The sequence below is a fragment of the Lagopus leucura genome, unplaced genomic scaffold, assembly GCF_019238085.1.
Source record: "Lagopus leucura isolate 7727_CA_CO unplaced genomic scaffold, USGS_WTPT01 Super-Scaffold_100157, whole genome shotgun sequence".
Lineage (NCBI taxonomy): Eukaryota > Metazoa > Chordata > Aves > Galliformes > Phasianidae > Lagopus > Lagopus leucura.
The window spans coordinates 23608028-23630645 of record NW_024962334.1 but is presented as its reverse complement, the minus strand read 5'-3'; the positions used below and the strand labels follow the sequence as shown (position 1 = coordinate 23630645).

The following is a 22618-nucleotide window of genomic DNA, read 5'->3' as shown; positions in this document are numbered from 1 at the left end:
GAACTTCAGTATCTTAAGTCACTAGGGCAGGTATCTTTTATGAACTTGCTTTGTGGACTCCATAGCATTTGCTGCAATTTTTCACTAGTGTATTTGGTCTACTGTGTTCTTCTGTCTTCTGCTAGGTGGTTCCTAATTTTAAGAATTTTTTCTTGCCTTTATCCTTCAAGTATAACACAGCTATATGGATTAAACCAACATCTCCATTATGTTTATAAATATAAACGGCAATTACAGCATATGCATTTTGGAAGGGGAGTAAGAACATCCTATGCTTAGTATGCAACAGCTATTCTACTGCCTTAGCTTCAGTTGGAACAGAATTGTTTTCTTCAGTGTCTGGTAAGATGTTATGTTTTGGTTTTAGGAAAAGTACCCAAAATTGTTAACACACTGACATTTTTAGTTGCTGCTAAACAGTGCTGTGTAGAGCCAAGGCCATTTGCAGCAAAGGGCTCAAAGAGCTGGGAGAGAGGAGAACTAGGACAGCTGACTTACACTGGCCAGAGATATTTCATGCCACACAGCATCATGCAGGAGGAGTTTTGAAGGAAATGTGAGTTCCTATCTTTCTCTTCCAATGCTTGGTGAGCTACCTGGACAGCTGTCAGGTAATTGCCTGTTATATACATATCTTCTATATAGTTATGTATATAAATTTGTACATTGTGTGTGCGTGTATGTCATAATTTCCCCTTCCCTCTCTCTCGCCCCCCCCCCCCCCCCCCAGATTCTTTCACCCAGCCTACTAGGAAGACATGAATAAGCTGTTTGGTGCTGAGTCCCCTGCTAGGTCAAACCAGAACATCTACAATGAGTTATGTTATTAATGTAATTTAAAGCGACTTTGTGTAAATTCACTGTGTATTAGGTTTATTGTGAAGAGAACACCATTTCTTGACATATAAAGTTTTATTTCTTGTATCTGTTCCATATTTTCTCTTCACTTGAAGAGTTACACAACTGAGCTGAAATAAGCTGGATAGAACTGCTATAGTGTTCTACAGCAAACTTGAGACATTGACAGATGGTGACAAAAATGATTTGATTTAGGTCAACTTGTGATGTGATTTGAAATATTAAGCCATAAAAAATTACTTTGTTTCTTTGTCAAAGTGCAAACACATACTTCCTGCACAGCAATATCTGGGGGGAATGTATTTTTTTTCTTTTTTTTCCTATGACACTGAAATTCTTACCTAGTGTAAGTTCCTGTGAGATAGTAGAATTAGTCATATCTAAATCATTCCGGATTGCTATAAACCAATCAGACAGTCGTACCACTGGAAGCTTAAATAGTATAAGTTTAAACAGTTTGTTCTTCATGATCTATTTTCTTGTACTTGGTGCCTAGATCAATTGCTTAAACCTTCCTTATCATAGCATTGGGCTACAGACTAATTCTCATTCATGTTCATAGTGGATAGAAAACTTTGTGGATAACATTAAAACACTGAAAGTCTTCCTTCACTCTGTATACTGTTCTCTAAACAAAACATCCATTTCTTTTAATCTTATTACATAGTTCAAGATTTCAATATTTGCAATAAATTTCATTGCATAACTTTATAGTAACTCCAATGGCATTTATGTGATATTCTGAAATAGAGCAAAATATTCTAGCCATCTAACACTTTGGTACCAAGTAAAATGGAAACATCATATAACATATATTACAGTATAGTGACATTCCTGTTTTTTTTTATTATTTTTTTTTTTTTAATTCTTGCTTTAATAGTAAACATATAGTATTTGCTTGCATTCAGTTTGTGATTCACAGTAACTCAATAACTCAAATCCTTTTCTCAGGAACTACTACTATTTGGAAGCACATTCTCAGACAGTTTTTTTGCATTTGATGAATTTTTCCAAAGATAGAGCTGTGCAGATCTATATTATTGTAATTCTTTGTTTTATATTTTAAATATTTCTCCAATTTTCCAGGATAGTTTGAACAGTTCTCTCAATAGAGCTGTTGCAATTCTTACAACTGCTGGGCACTTCAATGAGCATATTAGTCTTTGCTGAAACAAAAAACTTTACCATAACCAGAGTAGAACAATGAAAACATTCAATGAACATATCCTTCTGGCAGGACTTCTTACAGTTAATTATTATTCTTAGTACAGTACACCAACATTGTATTCATCTTAGAACATTGCTCTACAGAAATCCTGTCTTTCCCAGCTTACCTGAAAACCTCTCAGACAAAAAAAAGAAGGCTTAAGAAGGAAGCAGAATGTAACTTATTAATTACTATGGGATTTTATTGTGTATGTTCAACTATCAAATTTAACTTACTAATTGCAATATAAAAATAAGATTAGTTCACATTAGTGGGGAAAGTGGTTGGAAAACCATAAGACTTTTTTCTAGTTTTATACTGATTTGAAAGGGGAGAGACAGAAATGACTTAACAACTAGATATTCTCATTAAGAGATTCCAGAATGCATTTCATAGTATAAAGAAAAAAACTTTTAAGAAAACAGAATATAGAAAAGTGCTCCAATTTACCAGATAGGTTACCAGAATTTTATAATCAAATTTTAATGTTATATGACTTAGAATACAAACAAAAATAAATAGTAGAATAAGACTTAAATTGCTTTAAAAAAAAAAAAACAAAAACAAAAACAGAATGATCTCACCTAGTTTTCCATGACTATTTCTTCATGTAGAAGTAAACAAGGTGACATTAAGTTTAGAAGCAGGGGAAAAAAAAAAACAAAAACTGCAAGCTGAAGGACATAAGGCAGCTCTGGAAAAAGAATGGACAATTTTTGTCTTCTTTTTCAATACTGAAGGCAGATTAGGTGCCTACCTCAGTGCACTGATGTTAGATAACTGAGATCACTCAGTCACAACAAAGCATATATGGGGGACACACTGTGGGTTTTCCAAGATAGTGCTAATATCAAAAAACCTTCTAATCCTTTCAGTTCATATGTCTCAAAAACCTCACAATATCTACTGTGTGACTTTGTTATATATATTTAATCTTTGTCAGAGGGACTCCTTCCCTCATTTAAAAAGAGGAATTATCTTTGAATTCATTTACTGTAATTATGAAATTGTATGAAGAACAATTACTAGAATAAGCTTCACAAGCACTGAAAGTTTAGAATGCAAAGATAAACTTACAAGAATTGTGTAATTGAGAAAGTAAAATTTCACATTGGAAATTAGTTTTGAGTGACTCGGAAATGCATTTCTTATATTATGGTTTATATTGAAAAGATATGGATTTGAAGAATGTTTTCAGTGAATGAGAAATTAGTTGGATTATCTCAAAGGATCATGGTCAAAGGCGGAGGCCAGTGGTGAGTGGTGCCACCAAGAGGTCCATCTTGGGATGTATTCATCATCTTCATCAATGACCTAAATAGTGGGATCCGAGTGCACCCTCAGCAAGTTTGCTGATCATATTAAGCTGAATGGTGGAGTTGATACAACACAAGAAAGGGATGCCATCCAAGAGACAGACTCGGTAAGTGGGCCCACAGAAGCTAGTGAGGTTCAGCAAGGCCAAGCGGCACATTTGAATTGGAGCAATCCCAGACATGCCTACAGAATGGAAGAAGAATTCACTGGGAGCAGCCCTGCAGAGAAGGACTTGGGGGTTCTGATGGATAAAGAGCTTGACGCAAGCCAACAGTGTGTGCTTGCAGTCCACAAAGCCTACTGTCTCCCGAGCTGCATCAATAAAGGGGTGGCCAGCAAGGTGAGGGAAATGTTTGCCTCCTGCTCTGCCCTTGAGTGGCTCCAGGTACTGTGCTCAGGTCTGCAGCCCCCAGCACAGGAAAGACATAGAGCTGTAGATTATCAGAGAGGGCTGGATCATCTCTCCTATGAGGAATTGTTGAGAGATCTGGGCAGGTTCAGTTTGAAGAACAGAAGTCTCTGGCAAGACTCCAGTGAATGGAGTTCACAAATGTGAGGAAGACTGAGTTTTCACATGACTTGATAGTGGTGGGACAAGGAAGAATTGTTTTAAACTAAAAGAGGGAAGATTTAGGTTAGATATTAGGCAGATTTTTTTTTCATTTTTCAGACAGAGGTAAGACACTTGAACAGGTTACCCCATTCCTAGAGGCATTCTAGGTGATGCTGGATCAGGTCCTGGGCAGCCTGACCTAGTGGTTGGCAATCCTGCCCACAGCAGGGGGGTTAGAACCAGATGGTTCTAACCATTCTATGATTTTGTCTTTTAAAAATGTATTCTATGGAACAGAATTAGCATCCTACTTGTGTCACTTCGAAACTGAATCCTCTTCAGAAACAATAAAAAAAAGTTTTAAATTAACATTTCTTTCTTATTTCTGCAAGAAATATATTCCAAAAAGCTCTTTGTAAAATTAGTCAAGGAAACCAACCAGCAAAATGAGGTGCCTAAGGATTTTGGAAGAAATACAAGTTCTGTGCTTTGCCAGAAAGGACGCGTGTAATTGGCCTGAGCATACACAGCTACTAGAGAGGAGCTCCCTATGAAGATCTGCAGAACCACCTCTTTCTTACTCCATATGCAAACATGCAAAATCCTCTGAAGTGCCAAAGCCTGTTTCCAGTGCCAAACAGCCCTCCAGCTGACACTGGCAGATTGATAGCACCTCTTTTCATTTTGTTCCTGCAATAGTCTCTACTCTTTACTAATCTGTCCGCCAGTGCTGTGAAACAGAGACTTTTTGGTTCTATAACTGTATACTTTGCAGCATTGAGGAATCTTGGTCTTGAATGTGGCTCCAAAGAGTCACTGTAGTAGAAATAATCATACAGAAGAAAAATAGAACAGGATGATCTTAGAGCTTTATCTTTGCCTAGGGCCACAAAGACAAACTAGGAAGAACTATTCATTATGACTGCTGAGTTATAAATTGCCAAGTCTTTTGCAGAAGGTTGATAATCATGATAATTCTCATTTTACATAGGGCATAGACCAGAAAGGTGTGCTGTGATTTGGCTAATTTGGTTTCTTCTACAATAGTAATAAACTACATGTGAGGAAAACAAAACACCTTCTACTGCACTTTTGAAGACAGTAATCTACTTATTTCATTACTACCTTAAGTTTCACTCCTGACACATAAAAAAATACATCAGTAACCAAGTCTTATCAGTAGTTTCCTGAATTCTGAGGAATTTGAGAAACTTCCCCTACAAGGTTTTAAAAGATTAAAAGATTAAATTATTAAATTAAAAGATTTTCTTGATAAATATGAAGAAGATGACTCTCAAAATTCGGAGTAAATCTTTCAACTTAAGAAAACATTAGTTTCATTTTAAAATACATTAGAGATTAGTTTACAGAAATATCTTTGAAACTACATTAATTCCAGTATACTTTTTACGTAACAGCACAGTACAGAGCAGATGCACCACTCATTACTTTAAGTCATTCGCATTCTGTACATGTAAAAGCAAATAACCCACTTCATAAGATGAGGAAAAATCTCAGTTGATAACTGTATAATCAATGAATATACAGATGCTATAATTAAGAAATATACAAGAGAGTTTGGCTAAGCAGGTTATTACACCAAAACGAGGAGATAGAAGGCTTACCCTTATCCTGGGCTTGCTGGAAAGCTCCAAAAAGAAGGAACTCCAGAAAGAGATCCTCTCCCACTGGTAGTCAGCTCTTAAATGGGGTCTAGGAGAGGTGGAGCCAAGCTCCACCCCTTCCAGCAGCACAGGTGAATTACCTTCACCTGTGCTCCCAGGGCTGATTCATTGCTCGCCTCAGGTGATCAATCAGAGATTCAGGCCATGATTCAGCAGTTCCCATACAATAACCAAAGGAAAATGGAAAATAACTGAAGTCAAAGCTGAAGGGAAAATAAGAAATCCTGAATTGAACTAACAAAACAAACCAAACAATAACAACAACAAAACAAAACAACCACACCTACAGTTTTCCAGCTCAAGCAAGATTTATCAGCTGCCAAAATCTAACACTGGGCTGGAAAAAATCTACGGATGAGGTTTTCTTTCTTTCCCTTTTTTTTTTTTTTTTTTTTTTTTTTTTTAATCTTTCTTCAGTAAGAATAATAAAACACAGAATCAAAGAACAGCCCAAGCTGGGAAGGACTGAGCATGAGGATCTCTGAGTCCACCCCTTGGCTCTCCTGAGGACCACCCAAAAATCAGATCATATGCCTGAGAGCATTTTTCAAATGCTCCTTAACTTCAGCAGGCTGGTATCATGACCACAGCCCTGAGAAGTCTGTTCATTGCCTGACCACCCCCTCTTGAAGAACCTTTTCCTGATATCCAGACTCACCCTTCCCACTGCAGCTCTATGCCATTCCCTTGCACTCTGTCTCTTACCAGAGAGGACAGCCCAGTGCTGTCTCTCCTCTCCCTCTGAGAGCTTCAGCCTCCATGTGGCATCCCCTCAGTTCCTCTGCTCTGGGCTGAACAAACCCCTGCTGCTCATACACCTTTTCCTCTAGACCCTTCATCATCCTTGTAGCCCTAAATAAACAAATGAAAGCTCTTTGTGGGTCAACCTATTCTAAGGAAAAGTGAAAGAACAATCAACCAAATACATCTTTTTTTTCCATTAAAAGACATTTTGGTGCAGTGTAGGATACCTATGGCTTCCCATATCTGTTTCAGTGATAAACTGGTTGAAGAGTTTAACATGAGCCACTTCATTATATCGCTATCTTTTTATAAGAATGATTTGGTTATAATTAATATAAGAAAATGTTACCCAAAAGTTAATTTAAGGACTGGAATATAGAATGCTCATGGTTCCTATTCATTTACTCTTAAAGTTGAAATTCCTGCAATATTGAACTTATGAAACGTGTTCTTAAAGACTCCAATCCATACTAAAATTGAAATAATCAATTCCCATATTTGGCACAAAATCTGGAACACCAGCCAAGTGTAAGAGCTTTTCTGAAACTGAGCTTGATTTCAATCATATGTGAGTGAACAATGTTATAAGATGCTCTTAGTTCAAGACTGTTCCCAGTTCATAAGAAAAACATTTGCAATTTTATGAAGATATCTCATTATTATCTCTTCCAGAGCCTCATCAGCTCTAGAGAACAAATCTGTCTCAGCCAAACTGGTACTAAATGGAAGATGTTCATTTAGTCTAACTTAATCTTTTTTCCTCCCAACATCAGGCATAAGGACTTCTGTTTCCATGGTTACAAAGATATTTCCTTTGAACTTTTTCCAGGAAACTTTTATCTCTTCCACATGCACTGACACATTACCTTACGAAGAATGTATACATTTCTGAAACCCTTTCTCCTTCACCACCAACTCCTTACCGGACATAACAGAAGAAATTTAATCCATTGTTAGAATCAAGTTTGACTTGCTAATTTAGGAATTTTAATATTTAGTGATGTATTACTATAAATTGACTGCAGAGTACTACAAGTGATAATTTAAAGCACTTTTTTTCCCCCCTGAGGTTGCTATTCAGCAAAGCAAATTCCTTATTATTAGGTATTTTTATTCAGTATAGTTGAATGCTTTAAATAAAGAAAGTGTCATTCTGAAAATAGAATATGGTGTTTTTGTTTTTCTAAATTGGAATGAATATCTATATATAGAACTGGGGAAAGATAGTTTTTGTTTTTGTTTTTTTTTTTTAAATAAAGATAAAAAATTCTGGCAAGCTGACTTGCTAGTTCCCACCCCTGACCTCCCCCTTGAAAATGTTTATGACTATTATTTTTTTTTCTCTTTTGTTTGTTCTAATTATTACTGCATTAGTCTTCAGGATGGAATAATTTTCAGTATTTCTCCATAATCATCCCCTTTCAATTCACAAAAGCAGCTTTTCATTAAACAAAAAATATCAACATCTACTCTAAACTGATGTTGCCAATAAAAATAAACAAATGAATACTGAGGTACTTTTTTGCTTAAAAGATTTTTTTAAAAAGATATGGAAAGATATACAATCAAGTCCATGGTTCAAATCAGTGCTCCTTAAAGTGTAGTTCTTTAAACATAAATGATTCCTAAGGCACTAAGAAGTGAGCCGCTCTTGTAGTACATGATGCTCAGATACCTTCCTCTTAATCCGAGCTATAATGCTCCACATGCTGCTTGACATACAACTGTTTTTATTACTGCCTGAGTAGTTAACTAAAATGGCTGGAAACTGTCAATACTGGGAACTCTTCAGCACCAGATACCTCCAGTGGTATGAAAGTCATGCCAAAGTGGTGCCAATTGGGCTAACATCTGGTTTGTAAAGAGGGGGAGGCAACAAAGAGCCTTCTCTTAGCAATAAGAGTTGCCACTTCATTTGAAGAGAACAGAGCTTAGCCAGTAGCGTGCCTCTCCCTCACACAGCAAAAGGACAGAAGTTGCTTTAATTACTCTCACCATAACTCTACAGAAGTCCATTTTGTTTGAGAAACTAACATTTGAACAAAATTGAATACCAAAATAAGTTCTCACAAAAGCAACAAAAGTTATTTCAAATGTTGTTTTCACTTGTGTGGGAAAACACAAACATATTCAACAGATAAATCTAGTGTATAAATCATTCCATTCAAGGATTATAAGATGACACAAAAGTCTGTGCAGAAGAGAACAGAGTTCCCATATGCTAATGTACAAAATTCTCACTACCCCACCTTTAAATGAGAAATCTCATTTATGTATGTTTTTGTAAAACTATACTAAATGATAGGTTTTCTGTCTGAAGTTGTTTCAGGACTGTATTACACCTCGTGCTACCATAAAAGAGTGTTAGCAATCAATAATCTGTTAGTAGAGCAATTACTCTTCTATATGCAGTTAAAATATCGTTGATGCTTTTTATTTGCAATTGTCTATAAATAGTTGCCTAAATATTGGATGGACAACAAAGCAGACCAATCATTTACTCAGTGAATGTGGGTGTTCTTAAACACGTCATTAACAGCTCAAGAAAGACGTATATGATAGTATGTCTCTTTCTGATGGGAAAATTAATTACAGGAAGGGAGGGTTTGCTGTTGTTTAAAGTTTATTTATTTATTCTTTTTTCTTGTTTGTTTACCTCTTTGAAAAAATAATAAAGCAATCACAATACAGACTTATTTAAAGATTTTTCTGAATTCACTCACTGCCTGATATCCCAAAATCTTACAACCATTGTTAACCATAGAGAGAATGTAAATCATAGGGACAGAGATTCAAGGTCATTCTCAATTCTATTGACTCAAAACTAATGAATAAGCATTTAGTCTAATTGTCTACTGACTCATCTATAACAGCAGCTACACAAACTTTGCTGAAGAAGTCCGTCTATTTCTGTTAGTAATGATCTAGTAAAAGGTTTAGTAGGAGTTTCCCAGCTGTGTGTTAACTATGTACATCCCAGTTAAGTGGGGGAGTTACAAAGCAGAGAATAGATAAGACAAATGAAATCTAGTGTGAGTACAGTGAGAGTGGAATCTTTAATGCTTCTTTATAGTGGTATTTCTTTTGCTTTTGCCCCAGTAGAATTCCAAAGAGGATCATAATTTGGCTTTAAATAGTCATTTAAAGCCAACTAAACCTTAAGACAGATCCTAACATATCTTTTATATCTATTTATTAAAATGAAGGCAATGTTTATCAGAAAGTACCACTTCATTCCCAGATGGAGTAAGAGCTGCTCTCTGCAGTCAGAGACATTCAGCAGGTAAGATGTGGCACTGACACAGCTGCAGGCCCTGGCAATTTCACATGGCTCTGCTCTTCTCTTCCTCCCTCTTCTATCTCAAAATCTAGGGGAAATACTGAATGCTTTCTCACCTGACCTATCTGTTTCTGTGCTCCAGTCACAAGATTGTTGCTGCTTGATGTAGATTTGGCTATTATACTTTCAATAGGGTTTTGAAGTCAAATTAATTCCTGTATGTGAACAAATAGTTGGTTGTTATTATTTTACTAGTTATTTATATATAATTGTATGAAGACAAACGAAGATGAAACAGATGAATTAACTCATACGGGCAAGAGAGAACCATGAAAAATAAATTCATATTGTCTTAGGGTTCTTTCCTTTTTCTAAATATGGAAGCCTAACTAACTCAAACAGCACTGTAAGCAGAGCAGGCGAAGATGACATTAATATTTCAACACTAAGAGCCACTAGGATTATGAAATGTTTTCACTTCAAAATCAACAGTGTTCCACAACTGTTTTGCCTGGAAAAGCACTAGATAAAAATCATCTCTAAGAGCATACATTTCTGAGACACACATCTCTTCCTTTCCTTTTTTATAACCGAGCAAGCATTGGTTTATGACAAATTTGTGCAGCTAAGTTACATAAACAGACTCTGATACTGTTAGATTTGTCCCCAAAGCAAAGTCTGTAATTTTCACTCCTCATTAAAACCACTCCAAATAATTAACATTCTTGTCACAGTTGATTATCTTGGTATAGTTTCCAGCTCCTCCTTCAGGAAACACTTTCACTGTGATTTCACCATGGGAAAAGGGCAGAAGAAAAGTTCTGCTCCTGTACATTTTCAAGTTGTAAATTGGTCCTAAATAGGATCTACCGTAATGGTTGCATTTGAAAAGAATCTTTTTTCCTGCTTTGAAAATTGATGAATTATCTATGATCCACAAGGGAAAAATGCACTAATCTATAGAAAACAAGGCTCAAGGAATAAATAGGGAGCATTTCTAAAAACTTTCCTGGATGTAAACAATAATAACTTCCTTCATTAAGAGTATGCTGACTACTAAATTTTATTTATTTAGATTTTAAAAATTTTCCTTCTATCTCACCTACATTCAACTACTTTTTGTATCCCGTACTTGCAGTAAATTGTCTCTTATTTTATCGGCTATTTCTTTAGAAATCATATGACAATAAAATTTGATTTAGAAACATTTTCAATAGGCTCTAGATGTTATCCAGAGGTACGTCATGTATTTAATAGATAACAGTAGATTACAGTAAATTTATGTATTTTAGACACAATTCCATAAGCTTATTTGTGTAGTGCTTCTTTATTTAGAAAGCAGTTTTTGTTAAACAGTTTTCACTAGCTTCTGAATTCTATAATGAAAAAATTAAATCCATGTTTTCCATATAATTAAAGCAAACGGCTGATACTTTCATAGTGTTCATCAGCACCAGTAATCCTGAAACTCAGTACTGAAGAGAAAAAATGCCTCCTTATGGCATCAAGTGAAGATGTCTCTTGTGTGCTCAATTCAGTTATGTCTCGTATGCAGTCAGTGAGAGAATTAGATCACAGAATCACAGAATCATAGGGGTTGGAAGGGACTTCCAGAGATCATCAAGTCCAACCCCCCTGCCAAAGCAGGTTCCCTACACCAGGTCGCACAAGTAGGTGTCCAGGCAGGTCTTGAACATCTCCAGAGAAGGAGATTCCACAGCCTCCCTGGGCAGCCTGTTCCAGTGCTCCGTCACCCTCACTGTAAAGAAGTTCTTGCGCGCATTTGTGCGGAACTTCCTATGCTGCAGTTTCTGGTCGTTTCCCCTTGTCTTGTCTCCACACACTGCTGAAAAGAATCTGGCCTCATCACTCTGCCCCCCACACCTTAGATATTTATAGACTGGATCAGGTCCCCTCTCAGTCTTCTTTTCTCAAGGCTAAACAGACCCAGTTCACTCAGCCTTTCTTCAATAGGGGAGATGCTCCAGGCCTTTCACCATCTTTGTGGCCCTCCGCTGGACTCTTTCCAAGAGATCCCTGACTTTTTTGCACTGGGAAGCCCAGAACTGGCCACAGTATTCCAGATGAGGCCTTACCAGGGCACAGTAGAGGGGGAGGATCACCTCCCTCGACCTGCTGACCACGCTCTTTTTAATGCGCTCTAGAATGCCATTGGCATTTTTGGCCACAAGGGCACACTGCTGGCTCATGGCCAACCTGTCGTCCACCAGGACACCGAGGTCCCTCTCCACAGAGCTCCTCTCCAGCAGGTCATCCCCCAACCTGTACCGTCGCATGCAATTATTCCTCCCTAGATGCAAGACTCTACACTTGCTTTTGTTAAACATCATCTGGTTCCTTACTGCCCAGCTCCCCAGCCTGTCCAGGTCTAATTGAATGGCAGCACAGCCTTAAACCCTTTAAGTTAAAGGTTACTGTTTTGGGCTAGTATTTAGGGTGAAGAGTTACCATATTAGATTAGGATGAAAGGCTTCCCTTTTGTGATGAGTTAATGGTTCCCATTTTGGATTAGAGTCAAGGATTCCCACATGGGGTTATAGTTAAAGGCTACCCTTTTGTGTTAGTATTAAGGGTTGCCCTTTTTAGATTAGGGTTAAGGCTTTCCACATTGCGTTAACAGTAAATGGTTACAGGCTACCCATTTGGTGAGGGTTACATATTACCTGTATAATTTAGAGATAAGATTTCAGGTTTATGCATTTGGATTAGTGATATGAGTCTTTGATAGATGTCTTTGAAGACCTCTGAAAGTCCTTTACAACTAAGGCATTTACTTCCTCCTGTGTTAAGTTCAGAATTTCAAACAATTTGCTAGCCCACATGTTTGCCTGCTGGCACATAAAGAATTTCAAGCACCAATAGGAAAGTCAGTCAATAGTCTCCAGATAGTCATTATTCCACTGATTAGAGCACTACATGATAAGATGCCCTTTCTAGCTTTCACTTAGTTGTAAGGTAATTAAGCGCATGCTGCCCACACCTCAAGCACCCTAAAAATACCCTCTGCTGAAGCTAGGCCAACAAGCAGCCAGCATCAGGGAGTATTAGGGCCAGAACCCACTTCCCTGTGGAAGGAAACAGGAGCAAGAGCAACAACAACAACAAAAAAATTGTCAGCAGGAAATCGAGAATCCCAAACATATCTTTCACACAATATTAATTGAAATTATTCTGATGTCAGTAGCATCTTTCTCCTCTTGCCTTTTGACCCCTAAAGTCTGGTTCTGCTATTCTGTATGCCTGTCTTGACACCGTATTCCACACTCTGGCAGATACCCATTTTCATGAGAAAAAGTTAAACATGATGCTGAAGTCATTTGTCCTGATTAGTCAGAACTAGTTTGTCATTCAAGTCAGTATTCCACTTATGGAACCACAAGGCAAGAACTTCTAAAACTTTCTGCCTCTGCAAATCACTCCAAGGTTCATCTATCTCTATCCATCTACTTTAAATGTAACACAACCATTCCCTCAGGATCCCCAAAAGGACAGAAGCTTCTTACTTGGATTAAGGTGAGAAAAAAACAGGGGGAATTAATTGCCTCAAACCTGAGGGTAGACTCAGGAAAAGGGAGTGGGGGAACCAGAACAGGCTCCCAAAGAAAGTGGTCAAGATCCCAAGCTGCTGGAGTTCAAGAAGTGTCTGGACGACACCCTCAAACAGTTTGATTTTTGGGCAGTCTAGTGTGAAGCCAGGAGTTGGACTTAATGATCCTCATGGTTCCCCTTCCAGCTAGCAATAGTCTGTGATTCTATGATTTACATTAGTGAGAGGAAAGATTACTGTTTCCAATTTCTGACAATGATCTCATCTAGCCTTCACAATCCTTTCAGACTATAAGATTAGCAGGAAAAAAGGATCACCATCTTCTTCTTAATGATCGATTGCAACACAAAAATGTACACTTTCCAAGAGATTTAATCATTTAAATCTCAATCAGAACATGCTGTATGTATTCATCTCCCTATAAAAGCATTAAAAAATTAAATGCATCAATAATTAAAACTGTTCACCTAGGGAATTTTCATACCAAACAGTATGATGTGAAGAGACTTGAAAGACCTAAAGGATTAACATCCTGAATTTGTTTTATGCTTAGAACTCTTATTGGTATTTAAGTAGGATTTAGGGAGACTCAACCACACAATATTTGATTATTTATACTATATATCCATACTCTAAAGATAATAGAAAAAGCAATGTAATTTTCAGAACTCACCCCCCAAAAATGATCAGAGAGAATATGCACTCTGTGTCAATTTTTAGATCTTTTGAAACATCAAGAATAAACGAGGTTCTTATTTAATAGCTGTATTTTAAAAAAAACCTAAATAAAAAAGTGATTTATTTTAACTAGGTTTATTTTAGCAGAAGCAAAACTGCTGTTTTATCTCATGATAATTACAGTTCTAATGCTTCCTGAATAGATCTTGACTTTCAAAAAATCTCTTTACTAAAGCAGTTAAAATACAATCCTAAAAATAGTAATTCAATGGATACTTCTGAATTTTAAATCTTTTTGATTCCTTCTCAAGGCAGTTAACATGCAGGAGAACTCTCCTCTCTGGGGAGAAGATGTACAATGAAGCTGCTCTAAGAAATCTTTTACCTGGATGGAATGTTAATCATCTGCTGCATCTAATGAAAAGAGATGATATAGCTATTTCTCATTCTTTAAAGTCAGAAAAAAGGCTTGAATTAATACTTCCCTGGACATCCTCATCTCAAAACATCTTCTGCCTTTTTTAGTAGGATCTTTAATTTTTAGCATAAGGCACGAATCATCTTCAAAGACATCATTAGCAAAATATTTCCCCAGGTCGAAAATTTCTGTTCTCTCTGCATGTGTCTGTAGAACACAGATTCTACAACTCTCCCTGTATCTTCAGATGGGAGCAGAGAGGTTTAGATTGTGATGAACGCACAGTGTCCTGGACCATGTGTTGTGTCTCAGGATGGGTACTTCACCACAGTTTTTCTGAGTTCTTGGATGCGCTTCTAATATGTCAACACAACAACAACTCCAGCAGTTTAATGAGTGGATAAACTGTTTCTGTACTAGAGACCATATTTATTCAGCTAACCTTGCTGTTTGGGCTTTGTGAGGCGGGTTTCTTCTTCAGGCAATATATCAGGCCTCATGTACTGGGTCTAAATTCTACAAGGATCTACACTTTCAACAGACTGAATATAATGAATTGAAGATATTTGATTCTCAATTTGGTAAGAAAAGAACCACTTACTGACCTGTTGACTGATTTTTTTTTAATTTTTTTTAATTTTTTTTATTATTAGGCAAACATTAAGATTTTTTAATTGGTTTATCTGTTTTACCAACATGATAAATATGTAGTGAAGTTCCAGTCAGAGAATCAACAGAATCATTAAGGTTGGAAAAGACTTCTAAGATCATCTAGTCCAACTATCAGTCCATCACCACTATGCCCACTAAACTATATCCTAAGCACCACATCAACAAGGTTCTTGAATACCTCCAGAAATAGTGGCTCCACTACTTTCCCAGGCAATCCGTTCCAATGCTTGATCACTCTTCCAGAAAATAAATTTTTTCTAACTTCCAAGCTGAATCTCCCCTGGTGCAACTTGAAGCCATTACCTCGCATCCTATCAGCCTTTTATCACAACCACATGCTCCATTTACAACATATCTTTAAATGTGTTTTTTGGTTCTTTTCCAGTCTACATGTCTTGATTTTACAATTATACTGGTGCTTTATATAGATCTCATTTAGTTCTTGATGGACTACAGACATCCTGCTAGCTAGCCTATTATCCAGCTTCTTATCAGTTGCTCTCAAAACCATTATTTCAGTGGCACAAATAGAAGTTAGGTCAACTCTTTCCCTACCTGCACTGTTTAAATCCACCCTTTCTAAAACAACTTTTTCCAAGTAATAGAGGAACCTTTTCTAATTAAAGAAAATAAAATACATTGGGAAGATCACACTGGAAAAGATAAATGAATCAAAAGGTAATATAACAATATCTGAAGCATGTAGAATTGTAACATTCCTTATGTAAGTGCAATGTCTGCATGAAATGGCATTCTAAAACAAGCAAAACTCCTAACCAAACACAACAAAATTCTTTTTTTTTTTTCCTTCAGAATTTCTGCTATTATTTACTTACCATCCTTCCTGTAAAGAGCTTACAACCAATCTAAATCTCTCCTCTTTTAAAACCATTTTCCCTTGTCCTATCACAACTGCTAAAGAGCCTGTCCTCTTCTTTTTGTAGCCTGCCTTTGATTATCTAAGAAGGCTATCAGGTATTCCCACAATCTTCTCTTCTGAAGGTGAAGACTGAACAGCCCCAGCTGTCTCTGCTTGTCCCTGTACAAGTGTTTCATCCCTTGGATCATTTCTGTGGCACTCCTATGGGTGCGCTCCAACAGGTCTACATCTCTCCTGCATTGAGGACTCCCCATCTAGACACAGTACTGCAGGTGAGGTCTAACCAGCATAGAGCAGAGCAGCAGGATCACCTCCTTTGACCTGCTGACCACACTTCTTTTGATGCACCCTAAGTTGACTTTCTGGCTGAGGGCACATATCTGGCTCATGTCCAGCTTGTCATCTATCAGTACCCCCAAGTCATCTTCAGAAGGGCTGTTCTCCATTCTTACATCCCCTAGTTTATACTGATAGCAGATTCTGCCATTACCCAGGTGCCCTTGGATTTATTGAACCTCCTGAGGATCATCTGGGCCCACTGTTAAAGCCTGTTCAGGTCTCTCTGAATGGCATCCCATCCCTTGGGCATGCTGACCACACCACACAACTTGCTGTCATTCACAAACTTGCTGAGATTGCACTCAATCCCACTGTCATTACCACTAATGAAGATACCAAAGCACCAGTCACCCTACTTTTTCCTGAGGGACACCAGTTGTCACTGATTTCCACTCACAATGAGCCTTTGAAAAATCATTCTCTGGGCATGATCTTGTAACCAGTCCCTTGTCCATCAAGCAGTCAACAAGTTGGAGAGAGGGATGATGTGGGTGACCATGTCAAAGGCCTTACTGGAGTCCAGATAGATGAAACCAGTTGTTCTTTCCTTATCTATCAGTCATGCCATCATTAAAAGGGACAAGGATGGTCATGCAGAGCATCCCTTGATGAAGCCATGCTGATCATCTCACATCACCGCCCACTCTTCCATGTGCTATAGCATGGCTTCCAGGAGGATTTGCTCCATGATCTTCTCCAACAATTAGAGCTGAGACTAACAGTTCAGTAGTTTCCTGGCTGTCCTTTCTACCATTCTTAAAAATGGGTGTAGGATCACCTTTTTTTCCAGCCACCAGAAAATTCACCTGTCATGAGTTTTCAAATACTATCAAGAGTGGCTTGGTGACTACATCAGCCAATTCCCTCAGAACTCCAGGATGCATCTCATCGAGACCCATAGACTTAGGAATCCTCAGGTGGTCACAAACTGATCCTCACTGACAGCTGGAAGGGCATAATCCTACAGTTCTCACCTTCTGAACCAAATTCATTTGAATTCACAGAATATTGAGCTCAGATCTCAGTAAAAGACTGTCACTTCATATCTGCCTTGGACTACCAAAGGCTAAGCAGATCAGAAAAACGAATTTAATCAATTTTCCTGATTGAATATTTTGTTCCATTGTTACTTGAAATGGCTTGGAAATATCTTCCAGTATTTGTTGGAAAAGTAATGAGGGGTCAAAGACCCACGAGTAAGGATGCTTCTAAAACTGTCTGATAAGCCCCGTGTCTCAGAGATCTACAAACACAATCATCTATGGATCTTCACAGTGAATAATGAACAGCATAATGAACAGCATCAACTTCAGTAACTTTTCTTTCATTATAAAGAACTGGCTAGAAATTTCTGTGCATTTAACATTTTTCTGCTGCACAATCAATTGCACAGCCTTTTTTTTTTTAAATTGAGTTAAATCGGAAGTCTTGCATTATTTTTTCTGAAATTATTAATTTACACTATCAGTTTCCACAGTATCAAATGTGGACTAACAGTAGATGGCTCACCGGTCTGAGTCATTGTTTTAATTCTCAAATATCACATCCTACTTTCTACTATTATGAGTCAAGCACTCTTGAACTGCACTGATGTGGTATAAGTCACTGCATTTTGACGTATTGTTCTGTACTTGCTTTTTTTTTTTTTTTTTTTTAAATCAAATGTAACTCCTATACCAGCCTATCAACTAAATCTAGGTTATTTTAAGCACACAAATTTTATTACATAGCCCTTTCATCCAGATGTCATGGCTTTGTTGAGGTCCATCCCACAGTGCATTTTGTAACATTTTTTTTTGCCATTTGTTTTGCTTCTTGAAGGATCCTCATACTTTCTTTTCCTCCACTGTGACTTAATGTTATGGCTATAAAAATTTAAGCCTGAATCTAACTGGGTATCATCTGACTTAATAGAACAAGGATTTCTCAACCTAGTAAATTACAAGTGATTTACAAGAGTAAATAAAGCAATGACATTTTCCATCTCACTCTTTGATTTGAAGCTGAACATAGAAGGGGGACACTTTGACACTATGGGGAAAGAAACAGAAAATTAATCTTCCATTGTTTTTATGCCTTTGTTAGCAGTGGGATATGAGGTCACACTTCTGCCTCAGCAACGATTGCTTAGTCTCTTTCACCAAGTCTTGCATTCCTGCAGAGTATGAACAGCACATCGATGAAAGAAATTCTTGAACAACGTTTCTATAAGTGCCTAATTGGCACTGCTAATAAGATATATCAGCTGGAAAAAGGTCCTGTAGATGACTAAAGGCTATTGAACCTTGTAAACCTTGTGAAATTGTTCTCTCCCAAACCTTTTCCTTAGAGTTCACCCATAGACAGGCACAAATGCAGACAGAACTGTAAGTTCTCAGGCTATGATGTTCAAGATGTGAAAACTAAGATTTAATGCTTGCTTTCATTCACCTGTCATGATCCTATAAGATGGAGGACGTAATAGGAGGACAGGAAAGTGCATTGGTGTGGGAGTGTTCCTTAGGTACCTGCAAAGAAAATACAGCCCCTGCTAGCTAACTAAAAAGGCTGGGAAACACTTGGATCCCACTTTTAATGCCACCCTCAAAATTACTTTTATTTCTTATGTGTAGTGCACAGTATGTCTACCTTATCAAGCTGCACTTATGAAAGGTCTGGAGGACAGCAGCTGCGACCATTTGAGATTTATGCAGCCCAAGTTCCTCTTTCTTCGTTTAAGAGGTTTCTTCCACATAGCAACCTCACCACAGAAATGATGTGTCTCTATAGCTAGTAAACACTGTCTAATACTGCCAATTTCCAACACCATCACACTGTAAAAGTTCCAGCTGCTGGGACTTAAGAGCACATCTTGCTGACCGCGTCAGAAAGAAAAAGGGAATAGATGAGACAAATCCATCAGATGTGAATTCCCCCCACAGTCAAGAAAATAGTTATTCTGTTGCTTTTTGCAGCTGGACCAACACAAAAGCAACTATAAATGCAACACAAAAGCCAACATATAAGGAGATAAAAGAACAGAACACTCTAGCTTTCTCTCAGTCTCCAACCCTTCCAGTCTTTCATCTTAAACCCCTCGAGGATCATGCAGTTTCTTTTTGTCACTAAGCTCATGGTGAAGACGTTGATTACTTGCAACTAATATGAGGTCTTAGTTCATTCCTTATTCTATGACAAGGGGTTCTACAGATCAGTTACAGAATAAAAATCTCCTTTAGGCTGCTTTGAATCTGACTGACTACCTAATGCCAGCCTGTTTGGGTTTCTTTTTTTGTTTCCTGCATTAAAAGAAATATCCTCTCAATCATTTTTCCCACAGGCTCTTAGTTAAAAACTTCAACACCTAGATTTTTCACTCTTTGTAACAGATAGTAATGTAGACACAACTCAAATGCAAAAGATAGCAGTGAAAAACACCCTATAACAAGCCACCCTCAAAAGTCCCTAACAACATCCAGACTAGAGTGAAAGTTGATTTAGGAAATCATACATCTTTGTATACACTATTTAATTCTCACAGAAAGCATGATCAAGCTGACACTCAGATTAGCCCTTCTGCTCTAAGCCACGAGTATCATTCTCTACACTTCTCCAATAAAAATAGGACAGGACATTTAGAGGGAATTGTTCTCAGAGCTGATTGTTGCCCATTCCTGTAACAAATGCCTTTAGTCCTTTATCTATAAGGATAAATCAATGAAGTTTCATGCCTCAGAGCACGATCTTTAAGACAAAGATGTTACATTTATATATCAGTTTAAAGGATATAATTATATAAGCAAAATTCAATAATTATGAGTCATGTGGATATGGAAAGAGTAAATCATGTTAGAGAAATCCAGTTACTTCTAAACAAAAAATGAAAAACACTATTGGGTCAGGTAAACCAACAGGCTTGACATAGCTGGACTTTTTTTAAAAGGTTCAGAGGAAATTCAAAATGATTGATCATTGTTATCATTAAGAAATTTTTTATCTGAGTAGAGTAAATCATTGTTTAAAATAGGCTTTAAACTTTTCTCCAATGTCGAGCACCTGTAACCTTGCGTTCACATCTGAAGGTAAACTCTTTCCAGTCCTTGAACATAAGTTATTTGGGGGGCAACTACATTTTCCTATAGAACTGTAACAACTTCAATGGCCTCCACATCTGATGTAGTTTCTTGCCTTCAGAAATCAGAAAAAACAATGTACAAGTCATTACCACACACACAAAAAAAAAAAAAAAAAAAAAAAAAAGCAAAATAGATTGGAGGGAAAACAGAAAGGCAGATGCTGAGAAACAAAATCCCATGGGGCAGAACATGAACACCACTAGATTTTCATATTTTATTCAATGGTCTAGATAAAGCTCTAATAAGTTAGATCATTAAATTTGCAGATGATACTAAAATAAGGGGAGTATTTAAGACTCACATGTAAGAATAATCTTGACATTAACAAAATGGGTTCAGAGGTGAGATAGGAAATTAAATGAATATTCATTTAAACTAATGAAAAATGACACATTTCAGTAAAAATAATGCCCAGGACACATACTGAGACACAACTTAAATTATAGTAAGTTAATTAATAGGCAGAGAGAGAGTTACAATTATATTTATATTAACATTCACATTCATAGTCTTACTTAATAATAAGGTCCCTGCCCTAAAGGGATAAAAAATGAGTAGAGAAGATACACAGTAACACTGCATAATAATCATAGAATAAAATCATAGAATGGGCTGGGTTGAAAAGGTTGAAAAGGACCAAAATGACCATCGAGTTTCAACCTCCCTGCTATGTGCAGGGTCACCAACCACCAGACCAGTCTGCCCAGAGCCACATCTAGCCTGGTCTTGAATGCCTGCAGGGATGGGGCATCCACAACCTCGTTGGGCAACCTGTTCCAGTGTGTCACCACTCTCTGCGTGAAGAACTTCCTCCTAACCTAAACCTCCCCTTAGTTTTAAACCATTCCCCCTTGCTCTATCACTGTCCACCCTCGTTAACAGCAGTTCCCCCTCCTGTTTATATGCTCCCTTCAAGTACTGGAAGGTCACCATGAGGTCTCCCCGAAGCCTTCTCTTCTCCAAGGTAAACAAGCCCAGTTCTCTCAATCTTTCTTCACAGAAGAGGTGCTTCAGCCCTCTGATCATCTTAGTGGCCCTCCTCTGGACCTGCTCCAAGAGCTCCATGTCCTCCCTGTAATGGGGACCCCAGGCTTAGACTCAGTAATGCAGATGGGGCCTCACAAAAGCCAAGTAGTGGGGGACAACCACCTCCCTCTCCCTGCTGGCCACCCCTTTTTTTAATGCAGCCCAGATCACAGTTGGCCTTCTGGGCTGCAAGCATACACTGCTGGCTCATGTCCACCAGGACCCTCAAGTCCTTCTCCGCAGGACTGCTCTCAAGGAGATCCTCCCCCAGTTTGTATAAACCTCAGATTGCCCTAACCCAAGTGCAGCGCCCTGCACTTGACTTACTGAACCTCATTAGGTTTTCATGGGCCCCCTCCTCCAGCCTGTCCAGGTCTCTCTGCACAGCTTCCCTTCCTTCCAATGTATCGACCATATTGTTCAGCTTGGTGTCGTCTGCAAACTTGCTGAGGATGCACTCAATGCCATCATCTATGTCATTGATGAAGATATCGAAGAGCACGAGTCCCAAGATAAACCCCTGAGGAACACCACTTGTCACACGGTCTCCACCCCGGCTCAAAACCATTGATCACAATCCTTTGTCTGTGACTAGCCAGCCAATTCCTAATCCATCAAACAGTCCATCCTTCAAATCCACACCTGTCCAATTTAGAAAGAAGGATGTGGTGAGGGATCATGTCAAACACCTTGCAGAAGTCCAGGGAGATGCTATTCACCGCTCTTCCCCCATCCACCAAAGCTGTCGCTCCAAAGACCACCAGATTGGTCAGGCATGATCTGCCCTTAGTGAAACCATGCTGGCTCTCTCAAATCAGACTTGTTTCTGGGGCATGCTGGCAAACAACGAGGGCTACAGCTGTCTGGACCAGTTGGTCATTAGCAAGAGAAAAAAAATATTCAGTAAACTGTAGAGAGAAGGAGAAAAAGCAAACAAAATCCAAAACCAAAAATAAACCATCAAGAAGGCTAGCGTTTATGGCTCTTAGCTGGAGTTCTCATGCACACACAAAATTTACAGCATTAGAAATACTGAAATAATTCTGTTTACATAGCAGATTGCAAAAGCCAACGTTCTCTATTTATACAACTGCATTAGTATGTCATAATACTTACCTGCAGTGTAGAATACCTTTTTAATGTACCGGTAAAGAGACAGGTGTGAATGGGAAACCCCAGACCTAGTCTACTAATAGTCCAATCAGTTACAAATGTTCAGGTATTGAGTCTTACTAAGACTTACTCTTTGTTACAATTCTAAGAAAGAAATTTTGAAGG

General features: G+C 38.0%; 1 long non-coding RNA gene across 1 annotated transcript in view; it reads right to left on the bottom strand.

The window, feature by feature from the left end:
• LOC122189612 overlaps positions 1-5579 on the bottom strand; it is a 28449-nt gene extending 22870 nt beyond the window's left edge. The window contains exon 1 of the long non-coding RNA XR_006181884.1: positions 5561-5579. This is a non-coding gene — a long non-coding RNA (uncharacterized LOC122189612). The remainder of the gene's footprint in view (positions 1-5560) is intronic.
• Between the last annotated feature and the right edge of the window lie 17039 nt (positions 5580-22618).